The sequence below is a fragment of the Ambystoma mexicanum genome, chromosome 3q (genome assembly GCF_040938575.1).
Source record: "Ambystoma mexicanum isolate Mex_15411 chromosome 3q, UKY_AmexF1_1, whole genome shotgun sequence".
Taxonomy (NCBI): domain Eukaryota; kingdom Metazoa; phylum Chordata; class Amphibia; order Caudata; family Ambystomatidae; genus Ambystoma; species Ambystoma mexicanum.
The window spans coordinates 409,148,273-409,172,691 of record NC_090926.1 but is presented as its reverse complement, the minus strand read 5'-3'; the positions used below and the strand labels follow the sequence as shown (position 1 = coordinate 409,172,691).

The 24,419-nt window shown below is 47.2% G+C and overlaps 1 protein-coding gene and 1 long non-coding RNA gene across 2 annotated transcripts in view; one reads left to right on the top strand and one right to left on the bottom strand.

Annotated features, from left to right (window-relative positions):
- Positions 1–24,419, top strand: part of DELE1 (DAP3 binding cell death enhancer 1) — a 339,909-nt gene that overhangs the window by 32,773 nt on the left and 282,717 nt on the right. The gene's annotated exons all lie outside the window — the stretch shown is intronic.
- The window catches only part of LOC138582647 (uncharacterized), a 204,256-nt gene that overhangs the window by 166,535 nt on the left and 13,302 nt on the right, over positions 1–24,419 (bottom strand). Inside the window, exon 2 of the long non-coding RNA XR_011305057.1 lies at positions 5,800–5,986. This is a non-coding gene — a long non-coding RNA (uncharacterized lncRNA). The remainder of the gene's footprint in view (positions 1–5,799; positions 5,987–24,419) is intronic.

Sequence of the window (24,419 nt, the reverse complement as noted above, 5' to 3'; positions counted from 1 at the left end):
CAGCACTACACAGGAACTGACACATGCTTCTGTTTATAAGACCCCTTCCGACCTCTGGCTGGGGACAAATTACACCGGCATGGTCCTTTTATTCCTCTTGGTGGTATGCTTGAGAAAACCACCTTGGCAGTAGGAAAACTCTACATCACTGCTTCCATCAACTTATTTAGGCGACTGAGCAAACGTCCACACGACATGTACCCCAAATGTTCAGCTCAATAATGCACAACAACATACAGTACCGATAGATGCCACACATCTGTAAAGGTCCACCATACACCCGAAACCACACTCCGAGAGTGCCCCAGAAAGCCTCCACTCTTTCCAACCCAAAATTAACAGCAATGCCTCTTTGTGTGGCATACCTGTGCAGATCATGAACAAAGTTATCACCTCCGATCAGCACTCTGCGTCTCTCCATCTCTGCCAACCTCACTACAGAGTATTGGAAAAAATTGATTTAAAAGCACCTTCACTTATAAGTACTCCAAAAGCATCCACACTTTCAGCATCCAGATTCACCCTTAGCGGCACCCATCACTACTAAGTAGAGGTAGCAATATTTGTTTTCCTCCCAGCACTCCGGTATGTGCAGAGAACCAATACTTCAAAGTGCAGTACAGTAGTCAGTAATTTTCCCAATGCACACTACCCAAGCACATCAAATATCCAGTTCAACCCTATCCACTTCTCTACACACAGTATTTCAGCACAGCACTCGGTGGACACACTGCAGGAGTGTTCATGCCATGAGCTCAAGCCATGGACTAAAAACTGTAGGATGTGCCAACAATCGCCACACCCATGGAACCAACAATGTATGCAGTGCTCTCGGACCCCACAGAACGTGAAAATGGCAAACCTACTTCCGAGCAGGCCACATAATTGTTGCTGCAAGGGCTCCAGCCATGCATCCAAGATGCTAGGGCCTCACCACACACAACACACCGTAGTTCACCCTGTATTTAAATGCTCATGTCATGTGCAATGCACTCCCCATCTGCAATTGAACAAGCCAACTTTCACCCTGGCCACATGTTCCCATGAATGGCTGCATGACGTTGCGTTGGGTGTGGAGAATGGTATTGTAACGCTTACCTGGACTCCTCGGGAGCGGAATACCTTCCCAGCCTGTGGTCCTGATACCTTGGAGTCTTTAGGATTCTTTTTCTGTTTGAACAAACAAATGACCACAATAGAAATGCTATAACGTCTATTAACTTAGATAATACTAGGAGATGTGTATTCTCCTAAATCACTACTTACTAACTCTAGGGCTGAATTCCCTTCTCACCTGTGTTTTTATTATTGTGGAGCTCTCCATCCTGCTTTTTTACAGGGGTGCGTTGAGATAGAGAAACAATGGCAACTTGAGATGCTGAGGAATTCTGTAGCTTTTTGCCTTTAATTGTCCATTCTATCAAGAATGAGGCTTTGGGTAAGTCAGCAGAAGAAGATAATCTTCGAGGCCTTGAATAGATTCCTACATTGGGGAGAGCTTTCTAATTGCTTCTCTTTTTTTTTTCTTCTCTTTTTCGCAGGTTCAAGGAATTTGGGAAAATAATTATGACTGCAAATGGTCACGGAGTTATTCAGGATGAGAAAACGTTTTAAATGTAAGTTCGCCAATATTGAGTAACATCAGCCTGTGAGGTGGAGCGCAGTAACAACTGTCAGGTGAAAACCTGGGGAACCTTCAGGTATGTAAACGCTTAAAAAAAGTCTTCTATGTAAAACTTTTTTTTTTTTTTTAATCAAATACCTCTTATGTTGTCTGCAGGTTTTCGGAAAGCTGAGGAAAAAACCTTTGGAAGATGCAGTGGCTGCGGATGGAACTTCTGACTGAAGATGCTGCTTAATATAACATCTTCAGAGAACTTCTGTTGGGTAAGTCTCTTCAGTGCACTATGGTACTCTGTAACTCTCCGTAAATCTAATGCCTATTTTTTTTATTTATTTATTTTCCCCTCCGGTTCTGAGAAGAAATGCCGGTAGAGTTACCCACTGTCAGCGGGGCAGATGCGAAACACGTGTTCGAGCGGAGGCAGAGCTTAAGTAGCTCCCTCTGCTAATATGAATAGAACGTGCTGTTACTTATAAATGGGTCTTGTGGCGGCCATCTTAAGTGTATGAAATTACTATTCAACATCACTGATGCCAATGGAAGTAGATGCTGTGAATGGTGTAAATGCCATATGTGCCAGGCTAACACCCACCTTTGACCTGCTGATGAATTTAATGTGCTCTGCCTCGCCTGAATGAGGACTATGCTCACCGACTGGGGTCATGACAGTTGTGGGTGGCTGTGTACATTGTCCATATTTTAACTGTGTGATGCTAAGGACTTCCTTTCATGGTGCAATATCTTAAAGCACTTCCTACAGGAAGGGTCTTATAAGGGCCAAACCATACCAAATGCAAATGCTCACATGTGGCTCCCTAATGTGCAACACGTGCAATGACCTACACCATATGGTAATGTACGCATATCACCTCACTTCGGGTGTTCTACGAAGTCTAAAATGTCGTCCATGACCATTCTTCAAAGGTCACCACCATCTGAGCGATGCAGAGTTAAACCTGCATGGCTGAATTATGTTGTTGTGGCTATCGTCAAGGCCTAGGCTCTTGGGTCCATGGCCTACGGCCTTTGGCCATGCACCCAACAGTGTAGGCCTTGCCCACAACCAGACAACATAATAGAGCCATGAATGCGAACATGTAGGCACATACCACATTCAACAAACGTAACCTAGTAAGGGTGTTATAAAGCGCAAACCATAGCAAACGCAAATGGTCACATGTGACTCCCTAATTAGCAACACGTGCAATAACCTACACCATATGGTAATGTACGCATATGAGCTCACTTCTGCTGTTTTACCACTTCTAAAATGTCCTCCACAACCATTCTTTAAAAGGTCACCACCCTCGGAGAGATGCAGGCTTAAGACTACATGGCTGCATTATGTTGTCATGGCTATGCTGAAGGTCTAGGCTCTTGGGTGCATGGCCTACGGCCTATGGCCTTTCGCCATGCACCTAACAGTGTAGGCCTTGCCCACACTCAGCACAACAAAACGGAGCCATGCAGGCAAACATGTGGCCAGGTACCACAATCCATAAACGTAACATAGGCAGCAACACTCTACCCAACCCCCGCACCATAATACAGCAATGCATGCACACATGTAACAGTTACCAGAATCCACAAACCTACCACAGTGTCTGGCACCCCTACCCACTTTCAGTCACATAGCATTATATTACTGCCAACCCAACCACAAAATCTTCACAAGTGTCCCTGCTCCCAGCACTCTATTAAGTGCACAAAACCAATACTTAATGGTGCAGGATAGTAGTCAGCACGCCACGCAATGGACAGTGCCTAAGCCTATTAAAATATGCAGTTCAACCCGATCAACTTCTATGTACACATTACTTCAGCACTGCACCCACTGCAGAACTACTCACTCCATCAGGTCCAGCCATGGACTACCCACTATAGGATGTGCTAACAATCCCCACACCCATGGAACCAACAGTGTATGCAATGTTGACAAACCACACACACGGCAACAATAGTTGTCGGTGCAAGGCCTCCACCCATGCATCGAAGGGGCTACGGCCTTGCCACACGCAACACACCATAGTGCATTGTTAAAATGTTAATTTCATGTGCAATGCACTGCCCTTCTGCCATTGGTCACCACTGAAAGAGGTTGCTGCACCAGCCATCGTGCTGTAACGCAGGCTGCCTGCATTAACCACAATAGGTAGTAGTCACCTGTGGAGGTAACCGTGATTTGGCGCAGTATGCACGGCTACTGCAGGCACACCACCATCTTCCTCCACCTAATGAGATATATATATATATATATATATATATATCAGATGAACCACTTGTCACCCCCTCACCCTTTTCATCCCTCCGCACCACATGGCTTAAAGTATGTTTTCCAGACCCTGCCTGCGCCGCACTGTCCACTGATACACCATTGCAGCGTTTCCCAAAAATCTTTACGCACAGCACGCTTAATCTTTACGCACAGCACGCTTCCCTCTAGCCACTTACCGCCCGCGTCCAATGTTCGCCGACATCACAGCGTGCTGCAAGCCAATGAGACTTTTGACCGCGGAGCGAACAGGGAAATGGGTCCGTGGAGTGGAGCCAGATATCACTAATTTTTTTAGATGTACATTTCAGTTCTTTGCAAAAAAAGTACTGGTCGGATTTCCACCAACACACAAAAGCACACTTTTGGAACCAAGCGCCTCCGCCCCTGCCGCAAATTTGGTTAAAATCTGTTCGACCATTCAGTCTATGGCAAAAACATTTGCCCTTTTTTGGGGACTCCCTTATAACTTTGCCCCCCCTCCATGAAACCTCACTAAACTTTCCAACTATAGTCAGCGGGAGCCATATACTTTTTGGTAAAGTTTTATCCAATTCGTCCACGGGGAGCAAAGTTATAAGCCGCTCAAAGTTGTCTTCCTCTGGGTTTAGCTACTTAACCAGAACTACACGGCTGCTACAGCGGGCCATGTATTATATAGTCCTTTTTGAATGTTTTTCAGACTTTGTAAGAGAAGGAAAGTTTAAGGTCTAGCAGTTGGAGAAGATAGGCGAGATGGAGGGTGCCATAGTGGTGATGCAGAGACAAGGATGGTGGATAGAGACTGCACAACACTCACCAGGCAGCCGAGTAGCTAACGCAAGTGGATGCAGTAGAAACACAATATATGGGTGTCACGTTGGTAAAAAAACACACGTGTGGCTGTTCTTTGCACTTTTAATTAAATGCCATCTAGCACTGTTGCCTTTTCCAACCCTACCTCTTAAAGACAAATTTGACAGGTTCTTAAACATGAATACATTTTGCTTATTAAGAAGCTATTACAACAGTGTGTTCTAGGATATAACTAACACTAGACTATGTAAATTGTCAGGGTCTAGTAGCCTGAACTGGTTGTATTTCTAAAGGTAATCATGACTATTATTTTTGGGCTAGGTCAGAGGAGATGTTATCAGCGCCCACAAACCTAACTACTACTTTGCTCCCAGCCTTCCACATGCAATCTATTGTATATTTCATATAACTATTTCTCAAATTAGCTGTTGCCATACTTGTCCTCTTTTTTAGCACCTACCCAGTCAGCCTTCATTTATTCATCCCTGCTTCCTTAGCAAAGACTAAATCCTAACCTGTTAGCAGGGTTCAAAAGTGCCTGGAGCTGGGAGCTATTTAGTACCCGATTATAGCCAAGGCGTGCCTGGTTAGCATGAAATCAACAGCTACCTGGGGCTACTTTTTGACTCCCCAGGCAAGTGATGGCAAACAAAGCTGTGTAATATTAACTGTATAGATTTGGGAATGTATTCAAAGGAGTATAAAGGACACACCTAAGGGACAATTAAATCATACTGTAATAACATGTAATCAACAAAGTTAGTTTGCCTCTTGTGCACATGTTAGATTTACTGCTTGTTATGGACTGGCTCCTGGCTCTTAGCTCCTGCGTTACGGGTGATGTCCGATACCCAGTAGCTGCTTTTTGCTGCTAATCTATAAATCCTAATTTCAATCCATGCATTGGTCGAAATGCTTCCATCTTGATACAATAATTTTAATTATAGGCCTATTCTTTGTCGCTATTTGCAGAATAATTGCAGAACTGGACAACAAATTCCGCAAGAACAGGGACATTACAATTCTTAAATACTTTTTAAATACTGAATTTCTGTTGTCAGACTCCATAAATACATTGGTTTTAAATGTAAAAATCAAAGAACCATACCCGTTCCATGGGAGATCAATCGCAGGACTAAGACTCATAGCGGTTGTAATCTGCTGCCCTCAAAACATCACTGGGTCTCTACAAACGCCCTCCTGCTTCTCAGCCCAGATTTCCATAGACCATCTTCGGGTAAGGTGGATGGCCCCTTCAGGATTCTGGTTAGTTTGAATAGTTGCTTCTGGAGTATCTGTAACAATGTCAATAGTAGGCTATGATTGAAAGGTGTTTTGATATTGTTTCAGGGCAAATTTCTTGTATTATGTCATTCCCACTCATCCATAGAATTTTGCACATTAGGATTTATTTGGCTGCAAAATAATAAGTATATGTGCATACTCTCCTCCTGTAGGCACTGCATCTTACTCTTTCCCACACCATTGCCAGATCTTTTATGGGCATGAAATCAAATTGCTGCTTATTGTTAGCAATAAAGTCAACTTCAGGCGAACCAGTAACATTTTCTTTCCTAATGGGGCACCCCTTGCAGCACGCTCACCTGCCTTTACTGCACTCGTACTTGGGCCATTTTGGCTAGCTCTTTTCACACTTTTCTTCCGCTGTAATTTCTTTTTTCGGGGGCCTGCCCAGTCTTTCCATCAAAAGTGGTGGGGTCCATATCCACCATTACAACATTCTCTGTTGAGGACACCAACAGGGATGGGGTGATGATAATAGTTGGAGTTGTCCCTTCACCCTCTAAATCCATAAACGCAGACTGGATGCTCTGTCGACAGATACGATAAACATATCTTTTGTTTCGTGTTGGAAGTTATTTCATTTTTTAACACATTGCACAGCATAACTAATGACAGTAAAAGTTTGAAGAGCCCGCAGAGAGTGAGTGGGCCACACAATTAGATGACGTTTGTTCTGGTGATCGCAGATCTCAATATGACACATTTTCGAACAGTAGCCTGGGCTGAATGTTCAAATTATGCTATTTACATCTTGCGCCATCCGAACAGATGCCACTTCTGCCCCCTCGGTCACCATTGAAGAGTTACCAGTCAAGGCACCCTCATCTCCTTTGCATCGAATCGCTCCAATTTCAAAATCATATGTCAATTAGTGAAGCTGCTTTGCCTCTTTGAGGTGAACCAACATATAAAAGTTGCATCCTTTATCCATATAGGAGCTGATTAGAGAGCCTACAATGGGCAGTGAATCAAGGAATTCGAATTTGAGCAAGGAAATGGACTAGCTATTTTAGAAGGGTGACACTTATGACTAGGTTGGGTATTAACCAGGGTACACAATTTGCACTAGGCACTGGCTAGTGATGATTGACTCTTAGCCAGTGAGAAATGAAGTGCTGTGTGTATGAGTAGAATTGAAGTAGCAAGTGACTTTTTTTATGGATGGCTAATAGATTGCAACTTGACATTTATACACCAGTATTCAGCATCTGTTGAACTTGATTTCCCAATGAGATGGACTGCATACTGCCATGGTTTTTGGGGATGAGGTAGAGAGTTGGGAAACAAAGTTCAAACCAGACTTAGAATTGTTCATGAGCACTTTGCTTCGCAAGCTATAACACCCATTGTTCATGCAACATCCACCACCAGTGGCACCTCAGGCCAACAGTACATATCTGGACACAGAGTTCGCCTGTCTCTCCATACAGACTATGGACTGCACTGTCTGCGGGCAACTTGACCACTCCTTCGTGTTTTTGTGTTCAACATTTTCAATTTGGAATTTCAGTTATTCTACTTGATGGTTGGCTTTTGCCTCTGGCGTTTCCCCTCCTCTCTCAAACACTCTTTGATGTGCCCACTACTCAAAAAACCTTCTGCCGACCCTTGTATCCCAGCAAACTATTGTCCTATTTCTATCACTCCTTTCCTGGGCAAACTACTGGAGACGTTGGCTCTCTTTCAGCTTGCTCCCCACACTGAATCTGTTGGTTATCTCCACGATCATCAGTTTGGCTTCAGAGCATCCAGAGGCATGGAAACTGCTCTTCTGAGCACCCGTGAAGACCTGCTCTCAAATCTTGACTCAAATTCTCCTTCTGTCCTCATTCTCCTTGACCTCTCCTCTGCATTCGACACAATGAACCGCTAACACGCTGATCGATCGACTCCATGGTACCCTGAGCATCACTGATCAGGCCCTGGCATCGCTTACCTCCTTTCTCTCCGACTGTCCTTCCCAGGTGGAACTAGGGCCCTTTCTCTCTGCTATCGTTCTCTACTCGTGGAGTCCCCCAGGGATCTAACCTACCCCCTGGTTCTTCCTTGGTCCACTTGATCTCTTCCTTCACTTCCACCTTTCAGTGTTATGTGGATCTTCTTCTTCTTCTTCTTCTTCTTCTTCTTTTTCTTCTTTTTCTTCTTTTTCTTCTTTTTCTTCTTTTTCTTCTTTTTCTTCTTTTTCTTCTTTTTCTTCTTTTTCTTCTTTTTCTTCTTTTTCTTCTTTTTCTTCTTTTTCTTCTTTTTCTTCTTTTTCTTCTTTTTCTTCTTCTTTTTCTTCTCCTCCCCCCCCCCCCCCCCGCAATTCAGTCCTGGTGTGCAGCCAACGATTGTTGCCTTAATGCCAGGCAGATTTTTCTCATTGGGACCACTGCTCCGGTTTTCCCACTCTCACTCTGGCCGGCCTCCCTTGGCCCTGCACCCTCGCCCACCAGTGAGGCAAGAATTCTGGGGGTCATCTTAGATTCCACTCTATACTTGTCCTCACACATCTCAGATATACCCCAAAAGTCTTACTATCAGCTGCACCTCCTCCGAGGTATCCTACTTTTTCTCACTTCTCCCAGAGACTCTTTTTCTCCAGTGCTGAGGTTCTTTCTAGTCTCTACTACTGTAACCGTTTCTTTCTCAATCTCCCTACTTCTACACTCAGACCTTTACAACTCATCCTTAACAGAACCGCAAGACTTATCCTTGGCCTTAAGCCCAGGGACAGCATCTCTCTGGCACTGAAATCCCTCCACTGGCTCCCTGTGGCGGCAAGGATCAAGTACAAGACCCTCTGCATAGTTCACAAGGCTTTCTTGGGCTGCGGCCGACACTACTTACAAATCATTCTTCCCAAATACACTCCCTCTAGAGCACTCCGCTCATCCTCCTCCAAATCTCAGATATCATCCCTAATCACAACTTCAGCATTAACTTTGTAGCACTTTATAGACCACCAGGTGAGACCCCTCTGTTTAATGAAGATCTGACAAATTTGCTATTTTCCATGCAAAAAACACAGTGCAATAATTCTCCTGGGTGATTTTAAACATTTGGAAAAGAGACCTTAAAGATAGGAAAGCACTGGAATTGGAGAAACTCTTGAACGGCACCATTGGTGTTCATAACTCTGAACCTATGTATATAAATGGAAATATCTTGGATTGGGTGGCCAGTGCGAAGATCACACTGACGTGAGTGATTACTACTCCCTGCGTGTGGTCTGATTACTTTTCCCTTGTGTCAGATTCCACTCCCTACCTTTTAGGCAGCATCACAAACTGCCACATAAGGGATTAGGGAGAAAATATCAGGCCATTATATCTGACGACCTTGCGGGATGTATTAAAAACCTGATGTCCTAATGGAGAGCTATAATGGAGATATATCAGCTCTGCTTGACAGGATTGCTCCTATTAAGTTGAGGAGCGTACGGGATTCTCTGAACCACCAAAAGTGGTTCTCCCCTGAACTGGCTCAGCTGAAGATATATAGAAGGCAGGCCGAGCACGCCAGGTTTAAGGGGAAAAAAAAACACCAAGAATAAAGAATGCAAGCACAGGGAGGAGTAAAAAGATAAGATCATAGAAGCAAAACACAATTATTACAACTAACAAATAAGCAGGGCAGGTAATCCAACGAAGGAACTGTTTAGAACATGAGGGAAAAATGACAAGTTCTTAATCGGAATATAAATCCTAAAAAGGAAGACTGTGTGTGAGTTCAACGAGCTTTTGCGGACAAGCTTCTGCGCGCTCAGACTAAAATTAGTAAAGAGCTTAATAGGCTGAAGCTGGAAACAGTGGTTGACAGTATAGAAACTGGTCAACAAGATGTAGTGGTTAATCAAACACCATCTGCTGCCAGGGAGCAAAATCAGGTGGTGTCTCCCCCCCTCCCTTTTAGCTTCTCAAGCATAACGACCTCAGAGATTGAAAGGCCGTGCACCCTACAAGTTGCCCAGGGCGTCTGTTGCCATCCAAGTTCACCTGGAACATTATGCTTTTATTGCACCTTATTTGTGTAGATTTGTAAATTCCTCCTTCTAAACACTGCGTTATACCTCAAATCATTAAAGATATGGCAGTGACACCACTTTTGAAGAAGCAGGGTTTGGATCCCAATGACGCAGCTAATCTGCGGCCTATTTCCCATGCATTGATTTCCTTAAAATATTGGTCGACAATGTGGCTACCACGCAACTTTAACGGCATATGGAGGCTACACAAACAATCTGGGGTTTGCTGTTCCATGGCACAGAAAGTGCCTTGATCGGCCTACAGACGCAGATGCTGACAGTGTTGGAAAGGAGTGGATCGGGCTGGAGATTTAGCTTCATTTATCGGCAGCGTTCAATCTACTGGACCACAGAATACTGAGAGAGATTGGCTGCTACTGGAGGCTTCTCGGGAGAGGCGATTGGCTGGATGAGGTAATTTTTAGAGGGACGTAGATCCAGGGTGTATTGGGCAGATGTCTCGTGTGACTGAATCAATTGTCTGTGGAGTACCACAGGGGACATGTTTGCCCCCATTACTATATAATATCTGTGTGCGGAGTTGGACAAATTATGCTGATGACTTTCAGATATAAGTGGGAATTATGCAGAGGACCAGGAGACGCTAAATAATATGTACTTGGTTATTTAAAAAAAAAAGGGGTTGCGATGAATTGGATGTGCTTAAATGCCGGGAAGACTGAGTTCATGGTGTATGGTTCAAAACAGGCCAGGGAGCGCTTGGACCAGGCCTTTTCCAGTTTCCTGATTGAGGGTAGCCAAATCTTAGTTGTCACTAAAGTAACGGCTCTGGGCACCTTTATGGAGGCCAACCTAAGTGCAGATGCCCATGTAGAATTTATTGTAAGGGACACCAAATATTACCTCAGAGTACTGAAATTGATCGGTCCAATGGTACCAAAGGATAACCATGCAAAATTGGCATGGGCTATCATACTATCATGCTTGGTTTACTGAAATTCCCTCTTGGGAGGTGCCAGTAAAGAGGCTATACAAAAATTACAGAAAATAAAGAACAATGCTGTGCGCATTGCCCATTTTATGGCACGGAGTGAGCTGCATTGGCTCCCAGTGGCAGCTAGGGTCCTTTTCAAACTGCTAACTCTAGGACACAATTGTGTATATATGGGACCGCTCCCCAATATCTCAAAGAGAAGGTAGTAATCCATCAACCAACCACAAACCTTCGCTCAGCTAAGGCATGGCTCCTCCGTGTAAATCGATTTTAAAATAGTGTGTGGGAAACGGCTGCTCCTTTCTGGTTCGAGTAGCACAGTCCTGGAATGAGCTGCCAGAATCCCTTCGCAAGGAAGAGCCTCTTCTCGCTTTTAGAAAATCGCTCAAGACTAGGCTGTTTATGTAATATACCTGAGATGATGACCTGAGATGATGATAAACTCTGTTTTAATACCACCTTTCTGCTTCAGCGCCTGGATGCCCTAGGGCTTTGGCGCTTTATAAGTGAAATAACAGAACAGAGTGAGATGTTTTTCCAAACAGACTTTGGGTAGATCCTTATCCTCTGCAGAGGCCATCCTTTGGAACAGTCTCACTGCCTCTCTCCGTCTCGCGCCTGTTGGGCAGAATCACATGCAGTACCTTTGGTGAACACTACATGCAATTAATACTACAAGTGTCAGTATGGTTTCACCTTTGGTACAAACCTGTACTACAGTTATGTGGTAGCAGTGGCTGAGCAGCTGGACTTATCTCAACAGTTGAGTGAGCAGTAGAACAAGTTACACAATGGACCAACTAATACAGTGATTCAAATATACACTTACTCCAGGTTTCTTGGTAAAATAATATACATTTATTTACTCGGTTAGAAAACATTACACTAGCATAAGCAGCTCAATATCACACACTAATAAACCACAAAAATCCAACCGGTAAATAAATGAACAAGTTTAGCTGCAAAATGAAGTGGGAGCAAAATGGCACTCTGATACTTAATAAAGGGGGGGGGGACAAGGTTATAAGAATAGACAGCCCAAATACATTCATAGGCAGGACAAAGGGTTTCAGTTAAATAAAACCAGCAATGAAGAAGAGCTGTAGCTGAGGCAGATCCTGAAGACCTCGCTGTTCCTGAGCTTCAATCGTGGGGACAAGGACGACGCCGGGAGATTGCGGCACTGCCCAAGGAAGAGGCCAAAATCTGTAGCAAGACGTTGGTTTAAGGTGCGAGGGCCTTAGTCCACGAGCTGGTTTCCTTCCCTCTGGCTGGGGACAGTGTCCAGGTGGCTTGTGAGTTGGTTGGTCCCACCTTCCCTTGAGGTTGAAGTTAACCTTGAAGGGCTTCTTTGTCCGAGTTTCAGGCAATTCGGACCTGCAGCAGGGCTTCACCGGTCGTCCAGGAGCTGCGGCAGTCCTCTTTCTTTCTCCCCTCTTTGGTTGTTTCGTGCCAGTGGTCGACTTTTTAAAAGCAGGTCTCTGGGACTATTAAAACAGTTTTCCCCCATTCATTCCAGCCTGGCTGTCACTCACACAGCAGGGTGGCTGTCCTTGCTAGACAGCTAGCTGGCCAATCACGCCAGAGTGCATTCAGGTCTCCTAGGAGACTAAGCAGAGGGAGATTTGGGCACCTCCCTCACATCCTGTCCACCCCAGACACCCTGGCACCAGAGGAGGGCTTCAGCACTGAAGCCCGCCAAAGGCCATCGAACAAAGGGACCAAACCTGTTTTGGCGTGCAGAGACAAACGCAAGGAGGACCTTTCCTAAAAGAAATGGTGAAAAACTTCGACCGCAGTCTGTTTTTACAGATGGGTCTTGGGCGCATATTGAAAAACTTGGCTGACCGATTTTTAGGTACCGTTGTTAGCGGTCGGAAAAAATCACGGTCTTTGATCTAAACCACTGCCACCAGCCATTTCAAGTAGGAAAGGGTAACCTTTTACGGTTACATGAGTGTTTTCACTCGGTGGAAGCTAAGCAACCCCTCCAGCAATCTATAGGAAGATAGTGTGTGCGGGGTCAGTACATTTTAAAGAGACTAGTAAAGTCCATTTTTAACTTTACATGCTCTGGGAGACAGTAGTCCGTCCCAGAGACGGTGTTTAAACCTTGGAGTCTGAGACACCCCCCTGTGCCACTGCACTGAAGGTTCTGTGTGAGACACAGAAAAAAGATGATGCCATGGAGTTTGTTTAAAAAACCATAACCAAAGAAAACAAAAGTAAAACCCACACAAAATACATGGAAGAGTGGGAAAAAAAGGCTCGCACTCTTCCCAGGTAGAAAAATCAAATCGTAGAAATCCAGCAAAGTTGCTGGGGGGTATCAAAAGATAAGCAAAATTAGCACATATTGAGAATTCTCCCTAACGGAGCAGGATCGCCTTAAATTCCAGAAACTGCTCAAGACCTTCCTCTTCTCTGTCTTCTCTCTAACTCTCCCCTGCTAACCTCCGCCTTCTACCTGCTACCACCTCCTCCTCGGCTTGCTGACTGGTCGCCTGGCTCACCTCAGAACCTTGCAGGTCCCAGGACCCACACCACTCTCTGCACTTTCCACCGGGCCCACTACTTCCAACACTACACACTTCCCTAAGAGACAACCCTCAGCACTTTCCCAGCCCACGTAGACCAGGCACAATTCCCTTCACCCATCTGCACTTCATGTCTGGCACTTACACGATCTGAATGCACTTTACCCAGTAAGTTTGTTTGTCTGGTACTTGTCTATCCTTTTCCCCCCCACGCCCCATCGCATTGTGCACCTGAAACACTTGTATTAGCGGCACATTATAAAGGCACAACCTGCTCATATCCCCTCCTATCCTAACTGCTGGTCACACACTGCATTATTTTGTTATGCTTGTGCCCCCCCTCTCCACCCTGCACTCACAGCCCCCCATCCCCGCCCCCATGTCCCCACCACCTACCTGGTCACGTATTTGAACTAGCCAAAATGTCGTCAGGCCTAGTATGTTTATTGTATATTTTTAAAATGGATTTCTGAACTTGACCTAGTGGGCAGAGGTTCAGAAGGCCAGCCTAGTTTCTTGGAACAGGGTAACCTTCTGGACAAGCCAGTCCAATCAAGGTAGCATTGGCGACAGTCAAGATTAGGTCTCAGGAGGGGTGAGAGAGACTGAAGGCCCTCAATGAGCACACACAGTATAGGACGCTACAACTCACTCCTAGTCTGGTGTATATATCAAAAATACATACATCTATCCCTGGATGCCGAAAAGGCGTTCGATTCGGTGTCATGGATGTACCTGTTTATGGTACTTGAGAAATTTGGACTAGGCCCATACTTTCTAAAATGCGTAAGGCTATTATACACTAACCCGGGAGCGGACTAATCGCACCATGTCTGAATGGTTTGGGCTGGGAAGGGGTACGAGACAGGGTTGACCGTTCTCCCCCATACTGTTTGCCCTTACAATGGAACCGGTCGCAGCAGCAATTGGGGAGCATCAGGGACGGAGGGGTATAAAGATGGCTGGCCTAACCCAGTCAATATCACTATACGCAGATGATACTCTGTTATACATCCGAGAACCGGACGTACACCTGGGGCCAGCAATGGAAAACATACATGAGTTTGCAGAATACTCAGGATATAGAACCAACTGCTCCAAATCTGAAATCTTTCCCCTGACCCCTGACACTAGATGTCTGAAAAACATGCACGGCCTACAGTGGTCTCCTATTAAGATAAGATACCTGGGTATTATTGGGTCGGGGGACAAAGCATCCCTATATTCGAACAACCATGACTCATTATTAAATACGATTTCCACTAAACTCCGCCTATGGGCTAAGCTTCAGATTTCGCTTATGGGCCGGGTCGCTATACTGAGGTTATTTTACCAAAGCTATTATTTATATTTACTAATATCCCGATATGGCCTGGTAGACAGTTCTTTGATACTCTTAGATCCGTAGCTGTAGAGTTTGTTTGGTGCGGGGGGGCGGCCAGAATGAAATGGGCAAAAATGGTGGAACCCTATAATAACGGTGGCATCGCAGCCCTGGACTTTGATAAACTGGGCCTGTGCCAGCAGGCAATACAATTCAGACATTGGTACGATGAACCAGAAACCTCACCACACATCTGTTTAGAGAAACGCGCAGCACACCCAACCGATTTAAGGTCTGTCATCTTTAAAGATGAACACAAGGATGAATGTCCATTTGATCCAGTCAGTACAACAGTACACGCATGGTCCAAGATCTACCGTAGGCTTGGATTGGAGGCACCATATTATTCGGAGGCCCCGTTCTGGTACTTCCCCCGGTATAGCATCCACATACCATCCAGATGTACAGAAAACATGGACCCGGAGGGAGAATTTAAAATCAGAGAAATTTTCCCCAACGGTAGATTTATAACATTAGAAGAGTTCAAAACGGGGATGGGGAGAGACCAGTTGAAGATATTACAATATCACAGAATGAGAATGGCCTTTAAGGCTAGATGGCCACTGTTCCCAGACGAGCCCCCACCACACCCATGCCTCGTGGCTCTGTCCACCTGGTCGGGAACCAGTGTCTCGGGACCTTACACGGCTATACAGGCCAACACTCCGACGGTAAACATGATAAAGGCCTCCTGGGAAACAGACCTGGGTACTACCATAACAGACGGATCCTGGGCGAGATACTGTGAACTGACCAAGAGGGTATCCATGAACGCACACCTCCGGTTGATCCAATTTAAGGTGTTGAGCAAGTTACATTACACCCCCCAAGAAATTGTAAATTCACACAATTGCCCCGGTAGATGTCAGAAGTGCAGGGCTGAACAGGCTGACTCGTTCCACATGTACTGGAGCTGCCCGCACATATGCGGATTCTGGGGGGAGGTAGCAAATCCTGGAAGAGGTCACGCAGGTCCCCGCAGACCTCACACCACAAAAATACCTATTCGGGTATATAGGAAAGAGATCGGAGGTAACCAGAAGGCTCTTTAATACTACGTGTGCCGTGGCCAAGAAGTGCATTCTGCAAAAGTGGAAGAGTGCACAGGCACCACACGTAAATCATTTCCTCGAGAGCTAATGTATGTTAATGAGTGCGAGGAGCACTATGTAATGTCACTCCTGAACACAAGTAAACCAAAGGACATCTGGGCCCCGTCCAGAGTGTATCTATGTGAAATGGACTCGACCAGTGGTAGCCCGACGGGGCCCAGACATACGTCAGACCTGTAATACCGTATATTATGAACTTGAACTGAACGTCTGTTATAGGTATGTATGGAATGTCGTGTTGTTGCAATGTTGTGTACCGCAATCAATGAATAGTTTTTGTTTTACAAATACATACATTTATCCAAGGCCTTTGAAATCAAACAAAAAGCAAATATCAACAGTAATGTTTCAAACCAATGCAACCCTACTATGAAACATATATACAGTTACCAAGTGCCCTAAAGGAATAGTGCACAGAATGGGTCCACAACCTAAGAACACTGGGAGCAAACAGTCAAATAGACTTTAGGCAGTCATTCAATCCCTACTAAAAGGGGCAGTCCAGTCCTCAGGGGACACTCGTGCATAAAAATGGATGGATGCGCTAAGGGAAACCGGTAGAGGTTGCAAGTACTCAACAACCTCAGGCGCACACAGGACCAAACATCGGCAGTCAAGTACACTTCGGTTGCAGGTTCAAATGCGGCAATTGTGCGGCTTTGCTGCTTTCAGCGGCTGGGTTACAGCGATGATTCCGTGGCGATTCCTCCACTCCTGATGAAGGGATCAGGCCAGTTTCAGGGCACAGAGGTGCACAGCAGCAAGGCACCTGCGAAGTTCGTCACCACGGCTTGGCGACAGTGACCGTGTGCACTCTGGTTCAGATGTACTCTCCTAATTCCAGACCTAGGGCGCCTAGGTGTATGAAACTCAGCGGGAGAATGCCTTGGATGTAGTGCTTGAGATATACCAAGTTTCAAGTGTCAACTCACGGTTTCAGAGCATGCGCAAGCTGGTCAGTTCGCTGTTTGGCCCAGGAACACTTCTGAAGAGGCTTGCTTGAAGGTTAAGATGAAGGTGCTGTGAATAGTTGTTCCCACTATTCAAATGGGTTGAAGCGCAAGGACGATCAGATGCAGAGGGGTCCTGCGGGACAACAGCGGGCTCAGGGTGCCAACCTTCCAGCGGGTCACCAGCAGTTCCTCGACTCTGCTTCTTAGTTTCAGGATGCTTGGATCCTATCCTAGGTTCAGTGAGATCTCAAGAGATCGACCTCGTATGGGTGTTTGGAGCCTTCTGTATCCAGAATCTTCTTCACTCCAAAACAGAGGACCCAATGGGAGATCTGCTCACATAAGGCACACCAGACGTGGACCAAGAACAGACCATGGTGGTCCGAGTCATTCCCAACACACCAGTCCCTCTGGCACCCAGGATGTGTTTTGGAACTAGACCATCCAGACCACATCCTGGAGGCACACATACAAGGCACGCAGAAGCCAGTGAAAGCGTGGGAGAACGCATGACCAAATGAGGACTGACCCAGGTCTGCTCGACCTGGGGAAGGCAAAGGGACAAGATGGCCAAAGAACAAGACCAAGAACATCATGGCCATTTTGGAGCCAGGCCACCTTCCTGTGTTGCATGGCAAGAAAGGGTCAACACTGTGAGTAAAAGCTGCCACCAGCCCTGGCCAAGGCACATCTGTACTTCTACCAAAAAATCCTTTGAGGGAGTCTAGGGCCTTTGGAAACAAAAGGTAGACCCAAGCTATAAGGTACTTTGTGCACTCGTAACATGTTGCAGAAAAGTTGCAACATAGGAAAGGACTAAGTGAAACTGTCTCCCAGTACTGACTGTCTTTAAAGGCATGTCAGTTTCCCCATAACAAAGTAAGCGAAAACCCATCGGAGTAGAGCAGAAGGCTGTGCTCCGCTGGCAAGTTAGGCTAGGCTCGTCAGACAACAGCAAAAAGTTGGGCGGTTCAAACTGGATGGGAAAATTACACATACATGGAAACTTTCCTAATATATTCCATTCTGAAATTTCCAAGGCCTTATGAATGATTGTATCCCATGTTGCCCTCCCGTCTTGGAGCGCTTTGAGGCACTTGTTTTGTTTATAAGCGCTTTATAAATATACAATACAATTAAATAAAGTGTCTGGTTACTGGCGGTTTTGTATTTTTAGAACTTGTCATCTTAGTTTTCATCAACCCAGTCCTTTGTCGAAAATATATTCTCTTCGGCATAAATCTTAGCCCAGGGGCATTTCAAACACATAGATTGTGACTGTTTCTAAAAATACTCCTTACGTGTTGTGATGAATGTGGACCAGAGGGGAAGCCACCCCCTTTGAGGCTAGGGAGGTTATGTTAACGTTACTTGGTATAGCACAACTGTCATCCAAAGGTATCTTTGCGCTGTAAGTGAGGTAGCCCAGCAGGGTCCCTAGGGAACAAAGGAAAACAGTAAAACCGGAGACAAAAAAAAGCCAACGACTATTGGCGATGAAAGGGTTACGAAACCTGAAATAATCATGCGAGTCTAGGAGCCAGGGGAGGAGTGTTCCAGAGTAAGGGGACTGCAACGGAAAAAGCCCAGCACCCAGTGGTTGACTTCTTGATTCGTGGAACAAGGAGAAGACGATTGGCTGTGCGAAGATTGCTATTTGTACATAAGGAACAATCTTCTCATGAAGATGGAGCTCGTACACCATGAAGTGCACACTGAACCAAACAAGGGGCCTTAAACTTCACCCTTTTCTCAACCGGGAGCCAGTGGAGTCTATAAAGAACTGGAGAAACATGGGCTTACCTAGCTAGGCCAGCCACCAGTCATGTTGCTGAATTCTGTACAATAAGGAATCTTTTTAAATAATGTTTAGGCTGAGCCAGCAGGATAGCATTACAATAATCCAGGATTCCCATAACTGCAGTCAACGCCACAGGTCCCCTTAGGTCAAATGGGAGAAAAGGCATCATCTTGTTTAGAATTCTTAACTTAACTAGCCTGAGCTTCATCTGGCAATAACTCGCACACCAGGAGAAAGGGAGGATGAGATAGTTAACCCAAGATTTCGTGACGGTCAACCTAAGGGGGGAAATGCACCAAGGGAAGCGTGACAAAACTCTGTGGTCCAAAGGGATTGTGATGCGTGAGAGCCAACTACAAGGATTTCAGTCTAAGCTTATCGTCAGTGAGTTTTAACCAGTTATTGTTCATCCAGGCACCAATGGTTGCTAAACAACCCTGTAGACAAAACGTGGCTTCATGCAGGACTGTGTCTGTGTAAGCATAAAACTGACACCTATGGTCCTTTATCAAGTTGGCTATGGGACGAACCTAGATATTTTGAAATGGCAGATCCATGAGGGACCCAACAGGATAGAGCAGAAGGGGGATGAGGGGCAATCTAAAAGGTGAGAGTGACAATGTCTGATGTCGATTGGAAAGAAAAGATCTAATCTATTCAAGGTGAGGTGAGCCTGGCACGCAAGACCCTTTCAAGGGGTCTGGCCAAGTAGGATCTCTCTGGGAGTGACTCGACCTCTTGAGGGACAAGGACTCCGATTCCAGCATGGAACTCCCTGTCCAAACAACCTTTTCCTCATATATGGATGTTGACAAAACGGATAGATTGCCTGTTGCAACTATAATTCACAAAGATCCTTCTTTGAACCTATTGGCTTCAGGGAATGGTGAATCTCACCTGAGTGCCATGATGAATGAAGACTTGCAACCTTTCCTCAACTCTGACGTATATAAGAAAACAAGCCGTGAATGGGGAGGCAACTCGCACAGTGGGAGGAGAGCAAATGCTATGCAGAGGCCCCTGAAACATTGGCATCCTGGAGTGGCGCAGCCACGTCGAGCAGTGGAGCCAGCAACATGTTGAGCGATGCCCACCAACTGGAGGCTCCATCAAGAGGAAGGAGAGGACGGAGATGAGTCTTTTTTGGGTGGCCTGATCTTGTTGGGTGGCCTGACCACTAAACCGCATTGGTGGGTCTGGCACCCAGTAACAATAGCCTAGTCCTGAGAAAGGGGAGGAGTCTGAGCTCCTATCGACGAGCACCTTTCCCACCACGAGAGGAACAGATGGGGGAAAGGGGCACTACGACTGTGCCGAGGAGAACGAGATCCAGGTCTGTGCGTTTCCCAGAGCACCGAAGCAGGCATGAATCACCAAGAGAACGCAACACCACTTCTCCACAGAGAAAGGGATACAAACAATGTTATGCAAGGCTGGAATAGCCAAGGCTGAAATAGCTGACAAGTATGTAAAAGAGCATGGAACGGGCACACAGATCCCCGCCCCAGCCGAGAGGAAGGGATCCGAAAATTGTGATGCAAGTCGGGAATAGTCGACAAAAGTATGAAGAAAAGTTGTAGAGGGGGCGTGGCCTGCATGCAAACGATGTGGACGTGAGCCCGCTGAGCTCCGGCAGGCGCCAAATAAATCCTGCATTAACATCCTGATTCTGGTGGATTACGAACCAACCAAGCACCTCAACCGACTCGGTAAGGTGGAGGGCGCTGCCCGACCAAATTTAAGATCTCCATCTGACCAGGTGACCGATTAATTCGGTAGAACGCAGAGGGCTGGAGCCCCGGCACCTAGACGCCTAAAATGGCCACCACCGCCTGACTGCAGCACCCTTCCAACTCCCGGAAATCGATGCGACTTCGTGCTGCGGAAAAGAAGGGAAGCAATAGAGGCTGCCCCGGACTGCCGGATCAACAGACATCCTCTCACCGGAGACCTGTCGGGAATCGGAGGGTGCCCCCGAGGCAAACTCCCTGCCAGGGCTGCACAAGCCAAGAGGAAGAGGGTAAAAGACCAAAACCCCTGCTGAGAGAACACTACGACAGTGCTGAAACACACACCTCCTCTGATCACACGCAACAAGTGGGCTGGGTCCCTGCGGCGGCCACAGCCGCGCGCCGTCTCTCCGGCGACGGCCTGGCTCGGCGCGGAACGGCCTATGCAGGGAGGTCATCCGGCACCCGTGGAACAGGAAAAGGCAGGTCTGGAGCTGCTGAGTAACTGCAACACACGGCAAGTAAGGGCACCCCCCCCGCTGAACTATCCTCATGGTTGGACCTGGTGGTGGCGCCTCTTGGCCCGGCCTCGGGGGAGACGCGGAAGAGAAGAGATCGGAGCTGGAGGGAAGAACACCCCCTCCCATTCCAGAACACATGGGAGTGGTGGGGCTCCATAAATACCAACTGACGAAAAGAGGACTAACAAGCGGCACGGAGCTCCAGTTGAAAGGCCCTGTCGCGAACTACTACCACTGCCATTGAACTGTGAACGCTTTGAGCACCACTTAGACTTCCACAGTATGAGGCCATACACAGCACCTCTTTGGGCAATTCCGCAGGGTGCCGCCACCGAGACATGCAATGCTACCCCATAGAAGCAGCTGCGCATACCCCAGCGGACCTCCTGGGGGAAAAGTAAAAGAAAGAGGAGGGAGAGCTGTCGATCCCCGCCACCCTAGACCCGATAAAATTGACACTACGGGCACGCCCGATCCGGTTCATGGGCAGCCCCGCACCGATCACAACCTCCATAAAGATGGGCAAAGAAAGACCGAAGAAGACTTCCACTCACAGTAGCATGGACCAATTTGCGGTCGCCACCACTCCAGCCCTGACCGACCAGCCAACGCGTTCGAATTCCCCCACGGGGGAAGATGCTCTTTCACTACGAGATGTGATGGCGGCTATTGCCAGTTCCCGCTCCTCAATGGAGATTAAAATGGGTAGCATAGCGGCGGATGTCTTTCTTGCGCCACGACCTACAGAACCTGACTTCTAGTATCTCAGAGGCAGAGGACAACATTAACGGGATCAACAGACCGCTATCACAAGCCTTAAACCGCCTCAAAACCCTAGAATCCAGGGTGGACGAGGGAGAGGGAAGGTCTTGCCGCAACAATGTGCGTAATCTTGAACTACCGGAGGGAGAAGAGGGACAATGGATGGAACTATTCCTTGAACAATGGCTTATGGACGCCTACGAACCCCACTCCTTCTCAAAAATGTTCTCGGTGGAAAGAGCCCATGGGATGCCCTCGGGCAAAAGGATCCCAGGTGCACCACCCTGATGTCATGATTCCTGCTCCTCATGTCCCCAGCCCTCCAAGATGTCAGGCTGGAGCCAGACCACGATCACCTACATGGCCCTCAAGGGCCTCACCACCCTGCCAAAGACATATTTCGGTGCCCCCACATATTTCGGTTCCTAGAACTGCAGGTCTTTTGGGTGTGGTTCAGCCCAGAGACACTTGGGATACCCAGAGACTATTTAAGCCACGCCCAGGCTGGGAAACATGCTTTGTTTTCTGCACCTGCAGCGTGACACTCACCGTGTTCAGATCGGTCTCCAGTAGGCCTGCATCTTTCTTCTGCGCTCAGCTCCTGCAAGAACAAGAACACGATGGAGAAGGCGACCTACCGCAAAACGACGGCACGCTGGTCCTGGGCCTCTGGCCTATCACATGAAATAGAAATAATGAACCAAGAATGACTTAACAGCTGGCGCAGGAAAGGGACTCCGGGATGGGCTCCCCTCCCTCCCCCCCGACGCCCACCCCCCCCCCAACCCCGGTAGGAATCCCCACTCTCCTTGAGCTCTATTTAAAGGTTTGGATTTTGAGCTGACACCCTAGGTTTTGAGTGTCAGCAATGTTGGGACGACAGGTACTTCGAGTTGGGGTGGAGTATAGGGAGGGGGAGGGAAGGGAAAGTTTGCAGGGTATTTTGTTTCAGGACTACTGCATGTTCATAAGACAATTTATTCACTACACCTCACAGGGACCGCCTTGTATCACTCCACGCAGGAACCTCCAAGATGTCAGGCTGGAGCCAGACCACGATCACCTACATGGCCCTCAAGGGCCTCACCACCCTGCCAAAGACCCACTTGGAGTCAGACTTGGCGCTTGTGGCACCAAACTCACTCACTCCCATAGGATAACATTGGGGATTGGACTTGTAGTGCATTGATGGGGACAAGATGGATGCCCCCACATATTTCGGTTCCTAGAACTGCAAGTCTTTTGGGTGTGGTTCAGCCCAGAGACACTTGGGATACCCAGAGACTATTTAAGCCACGCCCAGGCTGGGAAACATGCTTTGTTTTCTGCACCTGCAGCGTGACACTCACCGTGTTCAGATCGGTCTCCAGTAGGCCTGCATCTTTCTTCTGCGCTCAGCTCCTGCAAGAACAAGAACACCGTTGGGAACAGCCTTACCTTGCGGCGCTTCTGCCCATCATTCATCGCTCCTTCTGTTCTGCAGGCATCTTCGGCGGTGTCATTCCCATCACATCCCGGCACGTCGCTTCCTAAGGGAAAGGAACAGAAAAAAGGCATTAGTAAGCATTCAGCAAATCTTCGCTTATTTTTTAAAGACTGTACAAGCTTCAAACGCTTACCTGAATCCCTGCCGCTCTGGAGGAACGCTGTCTCCGGAACTTCTCATCCATCTGCAAGAGGGAAAAGACACTCCAGGTTAGCGTGGAAACAATCTAGAGGCGCTGCATACCGCGCTTACTCACCGCATTTCTTCTTCATAACCAACATCCATGCTGAAAACTTTGCAGCACCTAAAAGACATACTCGCTCACCTTCAGCGCAACTAATCTGAGCAGCCCGCCGCCATCCCCGGACGCCGGCTATTATCTAAGGAAGGAAAGGAACGAAGTTGGAGAACTGTTCAAAAGACTCATTATACTTACTTGTCGGACTCTTGCCAGTGAAGTAACTAGGCAGCAACAAGCCCGCATCAATCAACGTACCCCTGCGCTGAAAGCAGGACGGAGAGCACACTTCCCACGATAACAATGCGAGCTGTGGATCAAAGAAAAGGTTTGGACCCCGGGGAAGAAGGGGTTCAAGCACACAGACAATAGGGAGTTACTCTACCAATCCTGTTTTTCAGGCCCAGTCTCCAGTCGAGTAGACTCCAGGGAAGGGTTCGAGATCGTAAGGGGTCAGAACAGGCTGAGTGACGTCCCCGTGCATACCAGGTGAGCGTTGGACCCGAACGATAATCACTCGATTTCTAAACTATTGCGACAGGGATGCTCTCCTGCAGATGTCGCGCTCACGAGGGACGATCACCCATAATGGCTCAAGAATCGCAATATTCCCAGATTATAACCGAGAAGTACAGCGGGCACGACAATCGTTTGAACCTCTCAAACAGCTGGCACGCATGAACGAAAAATACGGTCTGCTCTCCCCGGCACAAGGGAACCACAGTACACTTCTCTGACCCACAGGAGGCCTGGAAATGGGCAGAGGTCCATATCGAGGGTGACTGGACCACGGGCCCAAGGAGACAGAAAGGAAGACCCCCGAACTGGACCACGACGGGCCTCCCCGAGGAGGGAGCCAGAATTGGTGGGACAGGACGCCCCGGAACAGGCAGTGGAACAACACGATGGAGAAGGCGACCTACCGCAAAACGACGGCA